This window comes from Tursiops truncatus, chromosome 3 (assembly GCF_011762595.2).
Source record: "Tursiops truncatus isolate mTurTru1 chromosome 3, mTurTru1.mat.Y, whole genome shotgun sequence".
NCBI lineage: Eukaryota > Metazoa > Chordata > Mammalia > Artiodactyla > Delphinidae > Tursiops > Tursiops truncatus.
This window is the reverse complement of record NC_047036.1, coordinates 139,569,279-139,590,888: the sequence shown is the minus strand read 5'-3', so window position 1 is coordinate 139,590,888 and position 21,610 is coordinate 139,569,279. Positions and strand designations below refer to the sequence as shown.

The window sequence follows — 21,610 nt, the reverse complement described above, 5'->3', positions numbered from 1 at the left end:
ATACGTTTGTTACTTAAAATGTATTCCAAGAATGGTTTTAGTGAAGCTTATTACTAGAATTGCATTTGCATTACTAAGTAATAAGTACTTACTCCAAGTACTTTTTATGCATGGACATCTGGTTTAATGGTACATCCAAGGTTGAGACAGCTCCCCAGGGCTCCACAACTCACTGAGATCCCTAGGAGGGCATCACTAAATCAGCAGACCCAGAATCTGCAAACACACATCCTCTAAACTGTTCATTGGCCCTGAAAACAACTTCCACCTTCTGGAAATCATGAAAAGGGATTAATGTTACAAGCTTAGGTTCCAGCATATTTTATGCAGCCTATGGTCCCAATAATCAATATTTAGGGGAGAACTTTGATATTTTGAACTTTTTATTTTCCTAACTATATTTTGATTAAATTATTTGTACAAAGAAAATTGTGCTGGTGGGAATAAGTGCTTTCTTACATTTTTCCAGGAGATAATTATCAGGTGCAGTAGAAGGAGCTAATCCATTTTAGTGATACTCAGTTAGGAAAGGTATCAATTATTATTTGCAAAAAGAATGATTCAGTTGAATAAGTCGCTCCTAAATATGCTCTCTTCCTTTGAACTATTTTGGAACTATAATTGCAGGTTTTATATTCTTTATTGCTTTAGAGAAGACTAAACAATAAACTCTACATGAAGTTCCAAATTAAGTTTATGACTATATATATACATGTATATTTATATGAATAAGTATATAGACATGTATATATTACATGTATGCAGGCATGCATATTTTTTAGTAAGAGCTCTCCAGAACAAATATTTCATGTTTAATGTATTTTCTTCTTGGTACCCATGATTAATATTCTCCAGATAAGCCAATTTCTTCTGAAGGAGAAAAGTCAATGCAAAAATATACAATGTCCGTCAGCCTCCCTCTGAAATATCTTATTAAAACTTGACTTTTTTCTTCAAATACATGATTAAGAGAATGCCCTCTGTCCTTAGTATATATAATAGCACTAAAAGCCTTGAATTTAATCCCTTAATCTTTAATGCTTAAAGGAAACAGCCATTTTGCGTTCTCTATGTAGGTTATCAGCTATACCTTTAAAAACAGCTTCTATTTTAGCAAACTGAATTTCCAAAAGGAATTATCATGAACATATAATCTAGCTGAGAGAAGCTCTTTTTTAGTAGAATCTGAGTGAATTGATTCCCTAGTCATAAAGGTCCTCAATTTCTCATCAAATTTGACTTACATGTTTAACTGGAAACAAAGAATCAGCTTATAGCCAAACCAGGTATCTCCATAAGTCTTCCAAAGAATTGAGGCTGAAATCTAAACTTACCTACCCCATTTATATCACAAAACAACTAGGCCCTATAACCTATGATTTTCTCCTACAACAAACAAGTGTAACAATTCTAAACAGGCAGTCTGGAAATCTATCATGTCACTGACCAGAAAGAAAATTTTGGTGTGTTAGGTGACCTTTTAAAATACCATGCTTCTATCATAAAGTGAAAGTGTATTTTTTGAATTATAAAGTTATTATACTCAGAAAAAAACTACCCTGCTTGGACATTTTGTTTAAGAGTATAATTTATTTTAAAAACTTTTAAAATAGACATTTTAGTTTCTATTTTCTGTCCACTACCATAGGCAAAAGAATGTTTTCAGAAGAATATTTCTGAGACCATAGTAAACAAATATTCCTAATGCTGGTTATCATTTCGGCTCTGACTAGGTGACATTGAAATTGTTTGTTTATTATTGTTCTATTGGAGGATCAGGGAGCATGAACAGAGATTGAAGACAAAGACTTTCCAGAGATGAATAAAATCAGTTAGCCAGCTTGAAATTGCCACTTCCCAGTAGGTTATTATTAATAGAGAAATGTATTCACTCAAAGTTATTAGCAGATGCTCCTTTTGTCACAAAAAAAATTATTTTTCCTACACATAGATACATTTTTTTAAAGCCCAAATAGGAAGGCATCCTTGGTACTTCATATCATGTAACATTTTCCTTAAACTGGATAATATGGCTGTTTTATTGATATAATTAGTTTAGTTAAACATTCTCAGATGCTTGCTCTCCTCTTTCTTACATCAGATTAAATAAAGCCTGACAAATCCTTCAGATTTTAATTTTTAATAGTCTTTCCTAATGAAAGAACTATCCTGAAGGGTGATCCATAGAGAAATTTTTTCACCACTATACATCTTCAGTTCCATTGAAACTTCAGCAAAATAGCAAACTATAGAACATCTTTAATCATACTAAGAAAACTTCCTCGTCATGCTTCCTCAGCTTTCAACCCAGCTCTTCTTGTTAGACTTCTGATAATTCAGCCATTCTCAAGCAAAACCTCTCCAGTTGCGAAATCTGAGGTTCTTTGTATAGTCCAGCTTACTGTAAACAAGCCACAGAATTTTAGCAAAAGGTGCTATTGCTATTTATAGTCCTTAATATTTACTTCTTTTAGAAATTTCTTATGTCTTCTAAAAACTCAAATTCATGTTTTTTAAAAACTTCATAAGCCTCAAATCATGGATTGTGCCAATTCAATTTGAAATGTTCTTATGTCAGTTCAAATTTGTAAACTTGTAATGTTTATCATTATTTACTTTTTCCTAATGATGTAAGAAAAAGTATATGAGTGAAAAGCTGCCAGTATATCCCTGTCAGGAACATCTTTTGGAAACTAGAAAGGTTCAGAGATGTACCACAACATTTTTTTAAAGAGCACTGATGATGCTCAATTTTATCATTTAAATGTGTATGACCTATGATCAAGTTATTAAGCTCTGCGTGGGTCAGTTTCCTAATTTTTAAATGTGTATAACAATAGTATCTAGTTCATAGGTGCTATGAACTGAATTGTTTCTCCAAAATTCATATGTTGAAGCTCTAACCCCCAATGCAATAGTATTTGGAGACAGAGCCTTTGAGAGGTAATTAGGGCGCGTCTTCACAATACTGTTAGTGACCTTATAAAAAGGGACACCAGAGAGCTTGCTTTCTCTCTCCGAGAGTGCACACACTGAGCAAACGTCATGTGAGCACACAGTATGATAGCAGCCATCTACAGACCAGGAAGAAAGCTCACACCAGAACCTGACCATACTGGCACCCTGATCTCAGACTTCTAGTCTCCAGAACTATAAGAAAATAAATTTCTGTTGTGAAAGCCACCGCTATCGTACTTTGTTATGGCAACATAACTAAGCTAATGAGACTATCACTATATACATAACATACATAAGTCAGTTAATATAAAATGCTTAGAATCATGCCTGGCACATGTTAAGATCACCATATTTTTTAACAATTATTTTTATTTGGTACCTAGAGTCATAAACGTTATAAAAACTTAGATTATCAAGAGTTCTTAAAGACTACCCAGTTCAACTGTACTTTATCCTCACAGTTGCCAGCAACTGGTTTTCCTATATGTTATCTAAAGCCACCAAACTGGCTTACCCCGTTACACAATTAAATGTTAGCAGCACACCCAGGCCTCCAAACTCTCATCACATTATTTTAGGAAGCAGCATTCAGAGTGCAATTTTAGAGTTATGATATTTTTAAAAGCAACAACAATTGTATTTCTACTAGGCTCATTTTGTTCTTCTAATAAAATCTGTCTAGATACTTTAATTGTAATGTTCACCTAGGGCAAAATCCATACACATATGTACTGTATATCTATATCCATCCTTATAATCCATCTATCTATCCATCTGTCTAGATAGATAGATACGTTTATGTTTATATACAAACACATACATACAGTCGTAACAGAACTCAAAAAAAAGTAAAGTCAAAAGAAAGACCTGGTTATTTGAGTAATAAGACATTTTTGGTCTTTAGAAACAAAATTGTTTCCTAGGGGCTACTTCCACGGAAACCTGCTCCACGTGCTAGAATAAATTGTACTTGATAGTTTTTAATTGATTCTATATAGAATGTTTTGAGGCAAAGATATTTTAAATAGTTCTTAATGCCTGTAGGTATATCCAGAATTGAATTAGTGTTGTTTAAAGTTATTCATTACCTACAGTTAATGGCAGACTAATTTCAGGGAATTGCTTTAAATTTTTATCTACTACAGAGTTTAGTTAACTTTTGTTTTCTTAGAAATGATTTAACATAGTATCAAGTTGCACACTGCTTTGAGATATCTTTTTCTTTATATTCCTATGGCTAGCCTTCAGATCCTTTATCACAGCACTCCTAGAATATTCTTCTAATTTTACTTTCCTTCTCCTTCAATCTGAGACACAGTATAAAGTAGTAGTAAGGGCACAGATGTTTGCATTTGAGCCCACTAATTCAAATCTCAACTCTTCCACTTTCTAGGTAAATGAGTTGGAGAAAATTACTCAACTTTTCTAAGTTAGTTTTGCATAATGTTTACCCCATCTTCCCTTCAATGACTTCTCACTGGTTATAAAATACAATCCCAATTGTTCTTGTAGTCTGTCAGTTCCACAACCATGTAACCTACCCCTTGCTATGTAATCTGACATCTGTACCAAACTAAATATTGTACTCTCTTGCCTTTTTTAAGCCTGTTCTACATAAACTATTGTTCATGCAGTTTTCCTTACCTGCATGTGGGTTTTTTGGTAAGTCCTCTCATTATTTTTCTTGTTAGCTTTTTTCATTTGCAATTTTTTTTTTATTTAGTAGATCGTATTTTTTACAGCTGTTTTAGGTTCACAGCAAAATTAAGTAGAAAGTAGAAATCGCTTTTTCCATGAAAACTCCAATCTATATGAGGTGCCATCTGTATGTTAAATTTCACACAGCTCTTACTTGTGATATTATTCCTTATATTACTTTATTTGTCACCACTCTATTTCACTTAAGTGTTATGTATTGCAGAATTTAAGTTAGCATTATTTTGGCAGTACCTCAGTGATTCTCTCTAGTGACCACAGAAAATGTGAGGTTAGATGAAAAGTCTATTTTCCCCACACATCTCTCAGGGCTCATACTAGCATTTTCTCCAAGAATAAAATGGAAGGATGAGCTCTGCAAAGCATGTTATTCAATTTGTTCATTGTAGCAGACATTACTACTGTCCTACTGCTACCTGGATCCTGGCTCCTTCTAGACACATGGTAGGACTGTACTGTCTCACTCTGCTGAAGTTAAGTATGGCCATTATCACATGCTTTGACCAATAAAATGTGAACATAACTTGCATTATAACTTTCAGCTAGAAGCATTAATTTGCCAGTTCTCTCTGCCTTTCTTTTCCTCTGCCATTGCAATCATGGGAGCATGTGTAGATGTGAATGTTTAACGCTACACGTGTTTATAGAGGACAAGTGTATGGAGAGTTTCCCAGATTCAAAATAAATTTTCATGAGAGAGGAATAAACTTTGGACTTTAAGCCACTGAGATTTAAGCCATGGATATTGGTTGTCATTGTAGCATAACCTAACAAATCCTGACAGACATAAATATGTAAGTTTATCTGAACAACAAAAACAAAAAGCATCTGAGTCTCTTTTACCTACTACTCTTTAATTGTTCTTTAGATAATGAGTTGATTGCATTTCTTAGTCCACCTTTACTCACTAACTCATTAAGTAAAGATTCATTTAAAGTTTTCTATATGCATGAAACTGGACAAGTTGTTGGGGATGAAAATAATAAACTGGATAGATGTGATCCCTAACCTGATGTATCTGACATTCTTGTGCAGAAGGCCAAACATGAATAAATAAATAAATATAATTCAACAAACAAAACAGTTATAAAATATTATAAGAGCTATAAAGGAAACAAGCAACGGTCTAACAGAGAATACAGGAAACTTACTTTAGTTATGATAATCAGAAAATCTCTATGATGTGGTGAGATTTTATCTGAGTCTTAATGGCTAAAAAGGACACTTTAAAGCAACTGCACATACTGAAAAATTTTGAAAGTCACCACACCTGGCCAGGGAAATGCATAGGCTCAGAAAAGACCTAAGAAGATCTAAAATTTGTACCTCAGACTTATCTGTGTCACAGAGGCAGTGTACATCAATCAAAGACAAAACAATAAACACACAAACAACCCCCCCCCCAAAGTAAAGCACAGCAAACCATAGGGAAGTAGGATAATGTGATCTCCAGGATTAAAGCCATTAGATTTAACTGTCCAATATTCAATAAAAGAATCATGAGGCATACAAAGAAAAAGGAAAGTATGGCACATTCAAAGGAAAAAAATCAACAGAAACTGTCCCTGAAAAAGACCAATGGCAGACCTACTGAACAGAGACTTTAAGGCAACTGCTTTGAGGATGCTCAAAAAAATGAAAGGAAGATGTGGAGGAGGTCAAAGAGCAATGTGTGAACAAAATGGAATGATTGATAAAGAGATAGAAAACATAAAAAGAAATTCTGGAGCTGGAAAATACAATAATTGAAATGAAAACCTCACTAGAGGGATTAAAAGACAGATTAGACCAGGCAGAAAAAAAGAAAGAGTGAACTTGAAGATAGGACAATGGAAATCATCGTGACTGAGGAACAGAAAGAAAAAATATTAAAGAAATGTTAGCAGAGCCTAACAGACCTGTGGGAAACCATCAACTGGATCAATATATGCATTGTGGGAGTTATATAAGAAGAGAGAGAGGAAGGGGCAGAGAGAATATTTAAAGAAATAATGGCTGAAGTATCCAAAATTTGATGAAAGGCATGAATATAAACTTCCAAGGAGTTCAGCAAACTCCAATTAAGGATTTGAACTAAAAACTAAAAGACACCTGCATCAAGACATGTTATAATCAAATTTTTGAAAGACAGACAAAGACGGACTCTTCAAAGCAGCAACAGAAAAGTGACTTGTCACATACAAGGAGGATCTTTAAAAAGATTAGTGGTATATAAATCAAGAAATTAAAGATATAAATAAATGGAACACATCCCATGTTCATGGGTTAGAAGACAGTATTGTTAAGATGTCAGTACTACCTAAAGTGATATACAGATTGAATGCAATCCCTAACAAAATCCCAATGACTTGTTTTGCAGAAATAGAAAAACCCATTCTAAAATTCATATGGAAACTCAAGCACCCTGAATAGCCAAAACAATATTGGAATAAAGCTGGAGGAGTCACATTTCCTGATTTCAAAACTCACTACAAAGCTACAGTAATCAGTACTGGCATAAGGGCAGACATATAGACCAAAGGAATATAACAGAGAGCCCAGAAAAATAAACTTTCACATACATGATCAAATGATTTTTGACAAAAGTGCCAAGACCTTTCAGTGAAGAAAGGACAGTATTTTCAACAAATGTTGCTAGGAAAACTGAACATCCACATGCAAAAAAATGAAGTTGGACCTTTACCTAACACCATATATAAAATTAATTTAAAATGGATCAAAGATCTAAATGTAAAACTTAAAACTATCGAACTCTTCAAGAAAACATAGGGCAAACATTTCACAATATTGGATTTGGTAATGATTCCTTGAATATGATACCAAAGGCACAGGCAACAAAAGAAAAAACAGACAAATTGCACTGAAAACTAAAAAGTTTTGTATATCAAAAGACTATCAACCAAGTAAAAAGGTAACACATAGAATGGGATAAAATATTGCCAAATCATTTATCTGATAAGGAATTAATGTCTAGAATATATAGAGATCTCCTAATAACAACAAAAAAGCAAAGAATGTTATTCAAAAAATGGGCAAAGGACTTGAATAGATATTTCTCAAAGAAGACATACAAATGGTCAACACATATGTGAAAAGATGTTTAACATCATTGTTCATTACCAAAATGAAAATCAAAACTACAATGAGATACTTGTTCAAATACATTAGGATGAATACTGTCTAACAAATAAACTGACAGAGAAAATCACAAGTGTTGGTAAGGATGTGGAGAAAATGGAATCCAGTACACTATTGGTAGGGATGTAAAATGGTAAAGCTACTGTGAAAGGCAGTATGGTGGTTCTTCAAATAATTAAAAGTAGAATTATCATATGTCCAGCAGTTCTAATTCCAGGTGTAGAATTGAAAGAATGCCTGGAAGAGTTATTTGTACACTCATGTTCATAGTAGGATTGACAGATGACTGGATAAACAAAATGTGGTGTATACATTTGGTCCTCTGTATCTGCAGGCTTTGCCTCTGCAGATTCAACCAACCAAAATTGAAAGTTCAATCCACTGTTGATTGAATCCATGGGTGCAAAATCCGCAGATACAGAGGGCCAACTATATTCATTGTACTATGCCATTTTATATAAGGAACTTGAACATCCATGGATTTTGGTATTTGCAGAGACTCCTGAAACCAATCCTCCAAGGATACTGAGGGATGACTAGACATACAAGGGAATATTATTCCACCTTAAAAAGGAAGGCAATTCTGACATATGCACAACATGGATGAACCCTGAGGATATTATGCTAAGTGAAGTAAGCCAGTCACAAAAAGACAAATACTGTATGATTCCACTTACATGAGGTACCTAGAGAAGTCACTCGTTGAAACTAAAAGTAGAATGGTGGTGTCCAGGGGCTGGGGGTAAATGGGAATGGACAGTTATTATTTAATGGGTATAGAGTTTCAGTTTTACAAAATGAAAAGACTTCTGGTGATGATGGTCATGGTGGCAGCACAACATTATGAATCTATTTAACACTAAAATGGTAAATTTTATATTATGTGTATTTTACCACAATAAAAAAGTTAGAAAAAAAAAAAAGATACGCTGGCCAGGAGGTGGGCTACTCAGAGCTCTCTTCTGGCAATTGGAATAAAAGAGCAGAATATAGTTGGAGATGCTCTACCCTGGGGACAACATCTTAGAGATGAGTGAAAACAAAAAGAAAAATAAAAAATAAAAGAAAGCATGAAGGTGGTTGTTACTTTTAGATTTACGGTACAATTGCACTGATTTATATTATAGCCTTTGTAGTATTTGGGAGTTGGAGATAATTCACAATCACTCTATGAAATGATGATTGTAAGATAATTAAATAGAGCACATTGTGACAGGGTGTAGTTAGATCCTGTTTTTTAAAATCATTTTGACACTCTCTGCCTTTTAATTAGTTAGTCCATTAACCTTTAAAGTGCTTATTGATAAGCTTGGTTTGCTTCTACCACTTTGTTTTCTACTGTCTCCTTTCCTTTGTTGTTGCTGCTGTTGTTTTGTTCTTTGGTTTCTCCTTGCCTGTTTTTTAAAACTTTAATTTTTTAAATTCCATTTTTTCCCCAGGCTTTCTAGTTTAATACACACACATCAGCACCTTAAACTCCACATTTGGGGGGGAATTTGGAAAAGTGGGGAAGGACTCCCAATCCACACTGAAAAAAACAGAGTTGTGTTTCAGTAACATCACGTTAATTTCCATTTTAATTTCTACATTGGCTATTACTTATGCTTATTTTCATTTTAAGTAGTTGCCACAGGGATTAAAATATATTTTTAACTTTTTCATATGTCATCTACGGTCAATTTTGTATCAGTTCATGTAAAACATAGACATCTTAAAAGTGTGGTGTCATACTGTACAACATAAACCGTTCCATAAATAATATTGTCCTGTACATACATTCATCTTCTTTTTTTCAATTAATATTTTTATGAGACATGTATCTGTGCAGTTCTAGTTTATTGTAACTGGTATTTATACAAAGGATTATTTAATATATTTTATAAATTTATTTCTTGTTGATAGGCTATTGATATAGTTATAGCCACCTTAAAAAAAAAAAAAAAAGCCAGTTTTGGGCTTCCCTGGTGGCGCAGTGGTTGAGAGTCCGCCTGCCGATGCAGGGGACACGGGTTCGTGCCCCGGTCTGGGAAGATCCCACATGCCGCGGAGCGGCTGGGCCCGTGAGCCATGGCCGCTGAGCCTGCGCGTCCGGAGCCTGTGCTCCGCAACGGGAGAGGCCACAACAGTGAGAGGCCCGCGTAACGCAAAAAAAAAAAAAAAAAAAAAAAAAAAAAAAATCCAGTTTTGTTAGGGTCCTCCAGAGAAACAGAATCAATAGGAGACAGATACATAGGTTCATAGATAGATACATAGATAGAGATGTATAGTATACACACACATAGAGTATAAGTCCCATTATGAGGGCAGGAGAAGACCAATGTCCTAGTTCAAGTGGTCAGGCAGAGAAAGAGCCTGAATTCTCCCTTTTGTCACCTTTTTGTTCTATTCAAGCACTCAACCGATTGGATGATGTCCTCCCACATTGTGGGAAGTTATCCGCTTTACTCAGTCTACTGATTCAAATGCTAATCTCATCCAGAAACACCCTCATAGACACACTCTGAAATAATGTTTAGCCAAATATCTGGTCACCCCACGGTCTAGTCAAATTGACACATGAAAACTAACCATCACACCAATAGTTCTAGAATAAAAATTCTTATACTTATCTTCTTATGTATATGTATTAGTTATTAACTAGGGATACACTTAAAAGTAAAATTGCTATGTGAAAGTGTATGCCAATCTTCAGCTTTACCAAATATTCCCAAATTGCTATCTGAAGTGGTTAAATTAAATGAGACTGTCATCAGCAACAGATGAAAGTTCTATCTGGTTGTTCCACAAACATGCCAGTCTTGCCAGTCTCTTTAGTTTTTACTTTTCTGATGACTTATGGGAGTAGGAATAGGGCAACAGTTTTCTCTGGGGTGTTTTGCTGCAATAGGGCAAATATTGTCTAAAAGTTTTCTGCTTTACTAGGGTGCCCCTTTCCTAATCCTTTGGCAAGAGAGAGTAAACATTTGTGGGGCTCTTTTTAAAATTTGTCTTTACCCACTGGCATTTCTAGGTTGAAAGTTTCTTCACTCAGTCCAAGATATATGAGGCAAAAAGAAAACTCTAGGAACATGCTACAATATGGCTAATCAGGTCCCAATGTTCCTAGCTTGCCTACCTTCTCTCTCTTTCAGAGTTTTCTTGTGTGTGTGTGTGTGTGTGTGTGTGCGCGCGCGCATGTGTTTAAATATGTAATTTGCAAGGTTTTAGCTGTATTTAATGGAACAAATAGGGAGACCTGCATCTACTCCATCTTCTGTTATTTCATATGAACTTTGCAATTGGTTTGTTATGTGTTGTGAAAAACCCAGTTGTGATTTTGACTGAAATCACTTTGAATTTAGTTATTGATTTAAGGAGTTTTACTTCTGTGTTCTGCAAGTGCTTTATAATTTGCTACATAAGGTTCTTGTACCTATTTTGTTAGATATATTTCTTCATACATTTTACATTTTTACCAGTAGGATCTCTTATTTTCTAATTGGTTATTGCTGATATATAGGAATGTTGGTGATTTTTGTATTCATATCTCAGATCTTGTAACCTTGAACTCTCTAATGCTAATATTTTATCTGCAAATTCTTTTAGAGTCAATATGTGGATTATCATATAATCCACAAATAACAACTGCTTTGTCTCTCCTTTTTCAATTTCTTACTTCTTATATATATATTTTTTCTTATCTTATTGCATTTTCTAGGATACCCAGTAGTTAATTTGAACACACCTCTATTTTATGCCTGATTTAAAAGGACACTCATTTTTTTATTATTCTGTAATTAAAATCTTTCATTATTCATTTATATTTCAATAATTATAGCTTTCTCTTCTTCCTGTTAGTGTTAATATATGAAATTTTAACTGTACACATCTAGAAACATTAAAAATTGGTTTAAGGAAGAAGATATTATGTCATAGTTAATGTAATAAAGATTCCCTAAAGGCATGATATTATAAAATCAGTTTACTGCTTTACAGAATTATAAAGAAATTTAAGTGGATTTTAGCTGTAGTCTGTTTTTTTCGTTGAGGCCACTGATCAGACTTAGTATTTTTACATGTAATTACCAGAGTTATCAAGTAGACCAGGTGTTAGTAACTGAAATGATGGTAACTCCCTATTAATCATCTTCTTGTACTCATATATATATAGACTATATATAGACTAAGCTTTATTTAGAGTGTTCATTTGTATACCTTAAATAGGTAAAATTTCATTCTTATGTTTCAAAGAAAAAAATATTTCTGTCTGTAATTCTTAATAGAGCAAATTATTAACATTTTAATAATGTCAGCTAGGGTCTTCTTGACAGATGTCAGCTAGGGTCTTCTTGACATTAAGATTGTGGTAGGAATTATTCAAGTACACACATTTAATGGCTGAGAACTTCACAAGATTTCTGCTAACCTCTGGTGTTAAAGCACAGTTCAGTTCCTTCATCTGTACTATCAAGTACAGATATTATATTCTACCACCATGTCAAAATTAGTATAAAGCTCAGCCTTTATGCCTGATTGGGCAAGAGAATTCATTACACCAAGAATTTTATAAATTGGTTTATGGGTTCAGATTGCATCAAATTCCACACTGATTTCCACTGACGTGCAGAACAAACAACTGTTCCTCTATTATTTTCTGTCCCCTGGTGCAGCGTTACAGCATCTAGACCAAGTTCCTTCTGTGTCTCAGCACCTGTCCTTTTTGTATATTTTAAAGTCATCTTTTATTTTTCCAGCCTTGTTTATTCCCACAAGCCCTCAAAAAATTGAAGCAACAATCATGCTTTTCCCTCCCCACATGAATCTTTAAAGGCAAAAGATTCATTCAATTATGAAGAGAAGCATGACTATGGATTTAAAGTCATCTTTAAAAATAAAATTGCCACTTTTTTCCATATAAAAAACACATCACTTTGTACAACAAATTAGTAACTGTTTCCAAGGTAACATAATATTTATAAACTTCTTACATGTGCATCCTCATCATTTCTCTAAAACAAATTCAGTTTTGTGGTAATTTCATAGTCACATTTTTAAAGTGTTCGGTACTACTAGAATTAAACCTTTTTAACTTCTATGAAGCAGTCATATCCAAAAGAACGTTACTCATTAAAACCACACTATAAATCATATTTTCAGAGCATGAACCCAGAGAAGAACATAGCAGAAAATGAATAATCTATGCAGCTTGATGCCTTTTCACATATTGATTTACATGTCACTTGTCTGCAATTATTGTTTAAATACAATTCACTCTTTCCCAATAGGATACTATTATCATTACTGCATACAAGGATCAGACTTACATTAAAATGGTTTAAACCCAAGCCCAACTTTATTGTTGTTTTGTTGTTTTCACTTGGAATATTAAAGATTATCTTAGCACAAATGGAACACATATACTTGAACATTGTAGCCATCTGTATTGAATTCTATCATTCATCTGAGATCTTCTTCCTGATATTTATCAATATAAGATTGGCTAACCCTTCTCGTGACAAGTGTAAGAGCATGTTGATGGCCTGAAGACCATCACCTATACGGTTTCCGTCTGTTGCACTGTTTGTACAGGGGAATCCTATAACAAAGATGCTAAGTATGATTTCCTACTCTGAAAATTAAACGTTTCACCTATTTTTTAAAAAAAGAAATTAAAGAGGAATCTCAAGCCAAACCAAAGATTCCTTCCTCCATGATAACTGGCCCCAAAAATAACCCCACATGGGATGGACATGCTCATTCATTTTTGCTTCATTCTCTGTCTTCAAACTGGAGACAGTAATCAGATGCAATTATTAGAAACCCCGACTTCATCATTCCTACCCAAGGGTGAAATGGCCTAGAGTCAGTGCTTCCAATTACGCTGGGTGGCCCAGAAATGGACAAGCTGATTTACAGATAGCTGTGCTTAGTTCTATCCCAAAGGTCCCAGAGGAAACGCCTGGAGCAGAAGCTGAATCTTCCTATCAAGTGGCTCTCAGCTCTGTCACTAGCTACAGAATTAAATAGAATGCTGAACCTGGAAGAGAGGTTTTTTTCTCTTACACTATGGTCAGTTCTTAAATCACTCCAACATTAATAGGAAAATTCCATAGGCACACTTGCATGTCCTCATTAAAGTATAGAAATTAAAGAAGAAGTGACAGAGTAATCACTAAAACCAACGACAGAGGAGATGCCCATAGGAATAACAGACTCAGTTCACATTTTAAGTAGTTCAGTCTGAAAATTTCAAAATGCAAATTCCTTTTAGGGAACTGGTATCAAAAGCATGCTCGGTCACATATAACATGTCCCATGCTGTTTTGATCAATTGAAATTATTCTTACTATTTTGGGCTTTTTAAACCAATTGCTACAGAATTCTTCTTTTTGGCCATCTTAAAGAGGGAGTCAGTAAAAGAGTAAAATTTAACAGACTTAACATTGCTTTGTTTATTGTTGGGTAGAAAGTAAAGCCCTACCCGTTCTCTGCTTCCACGAGAAGCAGACACACACACACACACACACACACACACACACACACACTCTTCTCCAAGGTACTTCATGGAAGCTGACTTTTAAAACAACTCCTTGTCATTTTGGACATAGTGCAAAATCTAGAACTTTATAATATAAAACCTACACCAAAATGGCACATCTCCTTTTTTATTTTCAAAGATATCAATTCTTTCCATGTAAAGGAAGGAGCCGGAAAATGAAAAATGCTTTTTAGTCCATAGCCTGAGAAGTTCCAAATCTTTTTTGAAACCAACCATAAACAGTCCTGGCAAAAGGCAAAAGAGAAATGTCTATATTCAAGTGAATATTTGCATGTTTTTCAAGACCCACCATGATTAGATCTCTGGTTTTGATGCAAAGCAAAATGCTACCTAAAAGACAGTTTTCTGGAAAGAAACTTTTAATGGTGAATAAGAGGATGAGGAAGTTTAGAGAAAGAAATAAGAAATTTATAGTGTCTGACTTGTATAGAAAGAGAGAGTGTAAAGGGAGGCCTGCATTCCTCTGTGGAGATGTGATCTGCTATCTAAAGCTAGAATTTTAAGAGAAAATAGTACAGGAAAAAAATTCACATTCCATCACCTTAACAGCCCTCCCTTCCTTGGTAAGGGTATCTGTCCACCATAGCAAATGGTGCAGAGGAGAGATGCTGAGCATTTAATGTGTTTAATAAAATTATATTATGCTGCGGACTTGCATTTGTCATCCTTGTAAGGTAATAAAAATCTACCTTTCCTGAGAAAGAATGACACCTGTAAAACTGTTCCAGACAGGTTAAAAATTTTGAAAATGCAAAGTAATCATAAACCTACAAGACATCCAAAGAGGGTAAGATTCAGAAATCAGTGTGAAATTTTTGTTTTGGGGTAGACTGCAGAAGCTAGAGTTTCAATTGTAAGTAAAAAAAAACAAACAAACTTAAAAGCGCCATTTCTTTTTTGTGTATGTGCTTAAAAAAAAGAAGAAATTTCAGTATCATCATTAACAAGTAACATTTAATATAAGGATCTAGAAATAGTAGTTGAAAGTACCTGTCAAAGGGGGTGGGGGATAGGAAAAGGATGATGCATTGTAGAGGCCACTCAGAAATTCAGTTCAAATATGTATTCATCCAGACACAAGATGCTGCTGAGAGAGGTGAAGGAGGTTGATTTTTTTATGCATGTGAAGTGATTGAAGAACTAAGACAATGTGTGTACTATAGCATCAATTATCAGAGGAGCTCTGAGAAAGGAAAGATCCAGGTGAATAACAGACATCTGAGAAGGCTTCACGGAGAAGGAGGAACCTAAACTAACCTAAATGAGAAAAGTAGAATTTCAATCAGCAAGTTGGAGGAAGAGAAGAATGAGTTCCAGATGGGAAAATAGCCCAAACAGGAAGGAACTAATATTGTCTATTTGGGGCCTGAGATTGTCCAGGATAGGTAACAGTAGAAAAGGTTTACTTTAATATGTGAGGAGAGATGAGGTTAAATAAAAATTATGGAGAATATTAGAATAAGTAGTTTAAATGCTTTACACACAAAAACAAAAACTACAACAACACTATGGGACCAATTTTATTAAACATTTAACTAGCATTACCTCATGTTATCCAAATAGCAACTCTAGAAACACAGGTAGTAATATTATCCCCATTTTACATATGAGGAAATTAAGGCTTGAAGTAGTTGACTAATATGATTGATAACATGGATATAATTTAGAAAAGTCAGGATTAAAACCCAGGTTTGTGATTTTAAAGCCCATGCTCCTGACTGCTGTATTTCATTGCATCATTATAATTTTGTAAAATACATATCCTTGGTCTCTACAAGTATTTCACTAAAGAGAAATAAAAACCATTGCATTGATTAGAATCCCATATGTATATGAAACAAGTTGAACATTCTCTAATGTTGAATGCAGGTAGAAGGAGGGATAAAAGAGATTGTAGAACAATTAGTCAGCTGGAGCTGTAAGCAAGAACAGCTCATGAGTGGCACAGGGTTTTATAAGCCCGGTCAAGGAGTCTGGACCTTATCCAGAGGATAAGGGGGGAGCCATTGGAGCATCGGCAGTAAGTGGAATAATCACGTGTGCTTTAAAAACGTGTTCTGGTTACAGTGCAGAGAATGGTTGGATGAAGTTGGTGGTGGGGAACACTATTTAGCTAGCTGTAGAAGGAATCAAAGCTCAAGGTAATGGTGGCCTGACTTAAGAGGCAGAAATAATGGGCCTTGGTAACTGAGTCAAACGATACCTAGGTTTGTGACTTGGATAATGGGAGACAGTAATTCTACTTATAGAGTCGGGGATCTCAAAAGGATAGGGAGAAATGATGAGTTCATTTGGGGACTTGATAAGTTTGAAGTGCTTTTGTGGCATTCAAGTAGACATATCTAATGGTTGGAGATACAGATATGATACTCAGAAGCGAGGTGTGGCCTAGGTGTCAAGATTTGTGATTCGTTAAAGCCATAGGAATATGAAAGATTATCCAGGATGAGTGTGCACAGTAAGAAAGGAAGGGGGAACTAAGACAAAACCCCGAAAAAACAAAAGCCTTTCAACAATAAAGGAAGAGGACGCTAAAGAGGGGAATTAGAAAAAATGACACCAGAGAGGAAACCTACTCTTGTGTGTGGGGTACTTGAAATTAAAAAGAGAGGTTTTTCAAGATGGAAGAAGTGACAACCTATAACAAACGCTGATGAGAGCTCCAGTTAGATTAAGGAGACGAGAGACCACTGAGTCAGCAACTGAAGACATTACTAGTCATACATCCTAAAAGGATTAGAGGCCAAATTATAATGGATTGAGAGGTTAATTATTTTAAAAAGCCAGTGTATGTAGATTAGTAATTTCCAAAGATCAGTGCTGATGCCTAATCAAGTTTTCACAGATCAGAAGCAAACCCCCAAAACTAAAAGCATCAGTTTTGTTTGATGAAGCTAAATTACTCTATGAAATTGTTACCCTAAGATAATATCCCTCCAAATTTTTAATACTAAAAATACATTTCTGTTATAAAGTGAGAGTGTTAGGAGATAGTAGTAGTAATTTTCAAATACTCTTGCTAGTTGAATCTATATACCATTCCAAATTCTGCAACCTACCATTGCTGCTGAATTTCAAGTGTTTGATTCTAAAGGAATGGGTATCCAAAAGAATGTCTCAGCATTCCCTGATGGGTAGAGGGGAGGTAGAATAAAGGGGAATGCTACATGTCTGGCAATGGCATTTGCTTCTTTCTAAGTACAGAGTATAGTTCTGAAGGGTCAGTAGAGAGGTATTTGCATTTTGTCTTTGGCAGTTTCATTATGTTGTCGATTATTACACTGCAATGTTCTAATAGGAGTTTCATCATGCATTCAAATTGAATAGAGGATTCATTTAGCCACCACAACGAATTGAGCTCAGCAGGCTTCACTTCAGGAACTTCTGTGGTGTCAAGTGGTCAGTCCTTCAGTTTTAATTTCTAGATATATGAGATGCAAATTCCATGATCTTTTCTTCTCTGATAGAGCAAATGGCTCCAATTACATTCTAACATATCCTTAACTGGGAGGTAAATCACATCAGCTTGGGATGTGGTAAGATGAATCCCAAAGAAAAGATTAATTATCTTGTAAAGGTATTGTATTATCTTAATTGTTCACATCACTCAAGCTTTTCTAATTAGAAAAGTAAATACCAACCTAGGCAGGTTTTGCCCTTGCACAATTAAAAACAGGCTAAACATTTACATGAATTATACCTTTTCAAATATTTAAACTTGATAAGGCCAGCCATCACTTTATACTTGTTTTCCTGTCATCAGACTTCCCAAAGGTCAATTGTATTTCTCTTATAAAAAGTGAAAGAATAACAGTCTCCTACTAAATAACATAAATATTTCAGTGTATTGATGCTGCAATCAAGCCTACCAGTCCACGGTCCTCCAGCCCACGATTGTTCAGTGGTTTCCAAGATCCAGGATGCTTTTCTCCATCTGATCTATTCCAAGCATACTTTTAGCCCAGTGGTTTATTTGAAAGCCCACAGGAGATTATACACAATTCCTCTGTCTTCTCCCTTCAAGCAGCAGCTGTCATTTCTTGTATAGAATGTTTCCCATTTCACCTTTGTCTCTGGATAAATTTAGTCCTTATTAAACAATCAGAATTGGATCCTGCCTCCCAGAACAACTCTTAACCTCAGAGAAATTAATCAGACTCTCTCATGAGTTGAGTTCCAACATGTCCTAGACAGGCCTTGTTGACACCAGAGTATCCTTACTATTATGAATATTTTTCTTGATAGAGTACCCAGCATACAGTAGGTACTGAGAAGTGACCCACTGTCTCTGTGTTGGTTTCTGGTCTTCGTTTTGAAGCAGTGTGGTCTAGTGTTTGAAGAACAAAGACTTTGTACCCATACGGATATGCATTTGAATCTGGCTGTAAAACCAATTCTGTTATCTTGGGGAGAATGTTTCACTTCACTTCACTACAGAAGCAGAGGAATGCCTCCTTCCACTTCTGTAAAATGACATTAAAAATAATACCAACCTATTAGGAAGGTGTAAGGGATTAAATGATACCATGCATGTTATACACTTAGCTCAGTGCCAGGCACCCAAGTTCTCAATAATTGTTGGCTCTATTGTATTTTATTACTATAATTTATAGCCTCTTTACTGAAACTCAGTTTGAAATCTGTTTCTGAGGTCAGAATCAGAAGTGAAATATTCTTGTCATTTAAAAAGGTCATCTGAACTTGCCTGCATAGCAAATGCTTCTCTGGGTTTTAGTTCAGATGTGTCTCTTTCATTCTTACATCTTCAAAGAGGGAGACTTTCAGAGGTCTGATGGGCTGTAACACACTGTTTCTGTAGCTGGTTTACCAACTCATTGATTTGCAGCATTTCACTTAGGGCTGTTCTCTTTCTGACAGGAAGGCTTGAGGGAGATGATCTTAAATGCCAGGAGGATTTTCCACGTGGTCACAGGGGAAGAACACTGTGAGCATCTGGGCGCAGCATACAGAGAAGATTTTGAGGGTTGTGAAGCTCCATTTGTGTGTTCAGTTAATGGACCCTTGGGCTTGAGGACAATGTACTGTGGAAGGTAAGAGGGGTTAATTCATCGGTAGCTCGATTTGTGGAACTAATTCTTCAGTCTCATTTACATTTACATTAGCAGGACGTCTTTAACAGTGAGAGAGCTGTGATGTTGGATGAAATCACAGCTAACATGTTAGATTTTATGGGTATGATCTCTTTGTGTTCTCTAGCCAGTTGCCTGGAAGCCATAGATCCTTATTTACCCTGACAAGCTCTGTTCCTCTAGTGTGGTCAAGAATTTCTCCCTAGATTTTTTTTTTTTCTTTTTTTGCGGTACACGGGCCTCTCACTGTTGTGGCCTCTCCCGCTATGGAGCACAGGCTCCGGATGTGCAGGCTCAGCAGCCATGGCTCACGGGCCCAGCCGCTCCACAGCATGTGGGATCTTCCCAGACCGGGGCACGAACCCGCGTCCCCTGCACCAGCAGGTGGACTCTCAACCACTGCGCCACCAGGGAAGCCCAAGAATTTCTCCCTAGAATTTCTGTGTCAGTCTTCAATCACTTTATCTTTAATGCCAGAACTTCTATCTAACCAAAATCATCTGATAACCTACCTTGATCTTCTCTTTACCCCTTCCCTACCTTTGATAAAAATTAATTTGACTCCTTTGAAAACCAGTCACAGTCTCTTAAGACATTGCTTATTTATGGCCATTTGTTCATGGTTCACTTTTTAAAAAATTTTTTATCCGAGTACAGTTGATTTACAATGCTGTGTTAGTTTCTGCTGTACAACAGAGTGTGTCAGTTTTACATATACATACCTACACTCTTTTTTAGATTCTTTTCCCATATAGGTCATTACAGAGTATTGAGACAAGTTCCCTGTGCTATACAGTAGGTCCTTATTAGTTATCTATTTTATGTATAGTAGTGTACATATGTCAATCCCAGTCTCCTACTTTATCCCTCCCTTCCCACTTTAAAATCAGGTCTGAAGTATATGAAGTTGGTGCTACTAATCTAGTTATTGTGACCCTGAACAAGTCACCTAACTTCTCTAAACCTTGGTTAACCCATCAATAAAATGGGAATTATAACTTATACATGGTACAGTTGATTTGAGGACTACACAAAATCTTCTATGTGAAGCCTTTGGTGTTGATTTCCTAAACATTGTGCCTCCTACATTGTGCCTCCTATGCCAGAGAGAATGTTTCAAGAGACTTAGATTACTTGAAACCTGTTCCAACAGAGAAAGCAAGCACATCAAACTTTTCCCGATCTTGAGTTTCTGTTTCCTAACGTTTCTTCCTAAGCTCCAATCTAAGAGTAGATTGGGTTAGTCTACTTGAAAAAGTATTTGCACGATTTAATGCCCCATATGGACTTCAGCCAAGCCAGTGATAAAAGCAGTAATTGATCAGTACTAAAAATATTCCTCTAGTGTTTAGGCTCAGGTTAATACTTGTATACATAGGTCATATTTTCTCTTCATGACCTCATTCTTAACCTGTGTTCTAAATTCTTTTCCATACCTTTCCTAAAGATAGATGAAGATGCATCTATACCCAAACTGATTATTTAATCTGCTTGTGTTTTCATTATATTATTGCTGTCATGAGGTGGTGTCCTATTCTCAGGCCAATCAAGAATGAAGTATGCTTGGCCTAGCTGTGCCGGAAGTTAATCATTCTTCTTAATCAAATTCTTGTTGCGTTCTTGGCTACACTTACTCTTACAGTTGAAATGATGCACACCATTTCAAAGTACTGTCTCTATTCTCTTCTTGTTCAGCATCCTTCCCTCCTGAGGACTGGAAGGCTGGCACAAGTTCTTCCAAAATTATTATATCAACTTCTGCAGGTTCTATCAGCTCATCTTTACACCTCTGTAATCCTTCTGTAAGATAGACTCAGGCCATTAATACTTCTCACTCAATACTTAGCACAATGGCCAACACCCAGGAAGGGTTCAACAAAGGATAGACGGTATCATTATTACCATTCTGTTCCAGATACTATCCTGAGTGTTGCCAACACCAAAGTGAATAACCATAGTTATTATTTGCAGAGTTCATCTTCATTTTGAAGTTTTGCTTAAATTATGTTTCCATTAATGACAATAACTTTTCCTTGAGAACTCTATCTTTTCTTTCCCAATTTCCCTTGGATGCCATGAGCAGCATATCACAATTACTGGCTAATGCTGTTGGATAATACTTATAACCAATGAACTGAGCTCCATGGTAAAACTTTCAAGAAGTTCATCC

At 35.5% G+C, this 21,610-nt stretch overlaps 1 long non-coding RNA gene and 1 other non-coding gene across 2 annotated transcripts in view; both read right to left on the bottom strand.

The window, feature by feature from the left end:
• The window catches only part of LOC109551734 (uncharacterized), a 268,669-nt gene that overhangs the window by 93,023 nt on the left and 154,036 nt on the right, over positions 1–21,610 (bottom strand). The gene's annotated exons all lie outside the window — the stretch shown is intronic.
• Positions 12,544–12,660, bottom strand: LOC117312048 (U5 spliceosomal RNA). Its single transcript, XR_004526217.1, has one exon. It is a non-coding gene; the product is annotated as a U5 spliceosomal RNA (small nuclear RNA).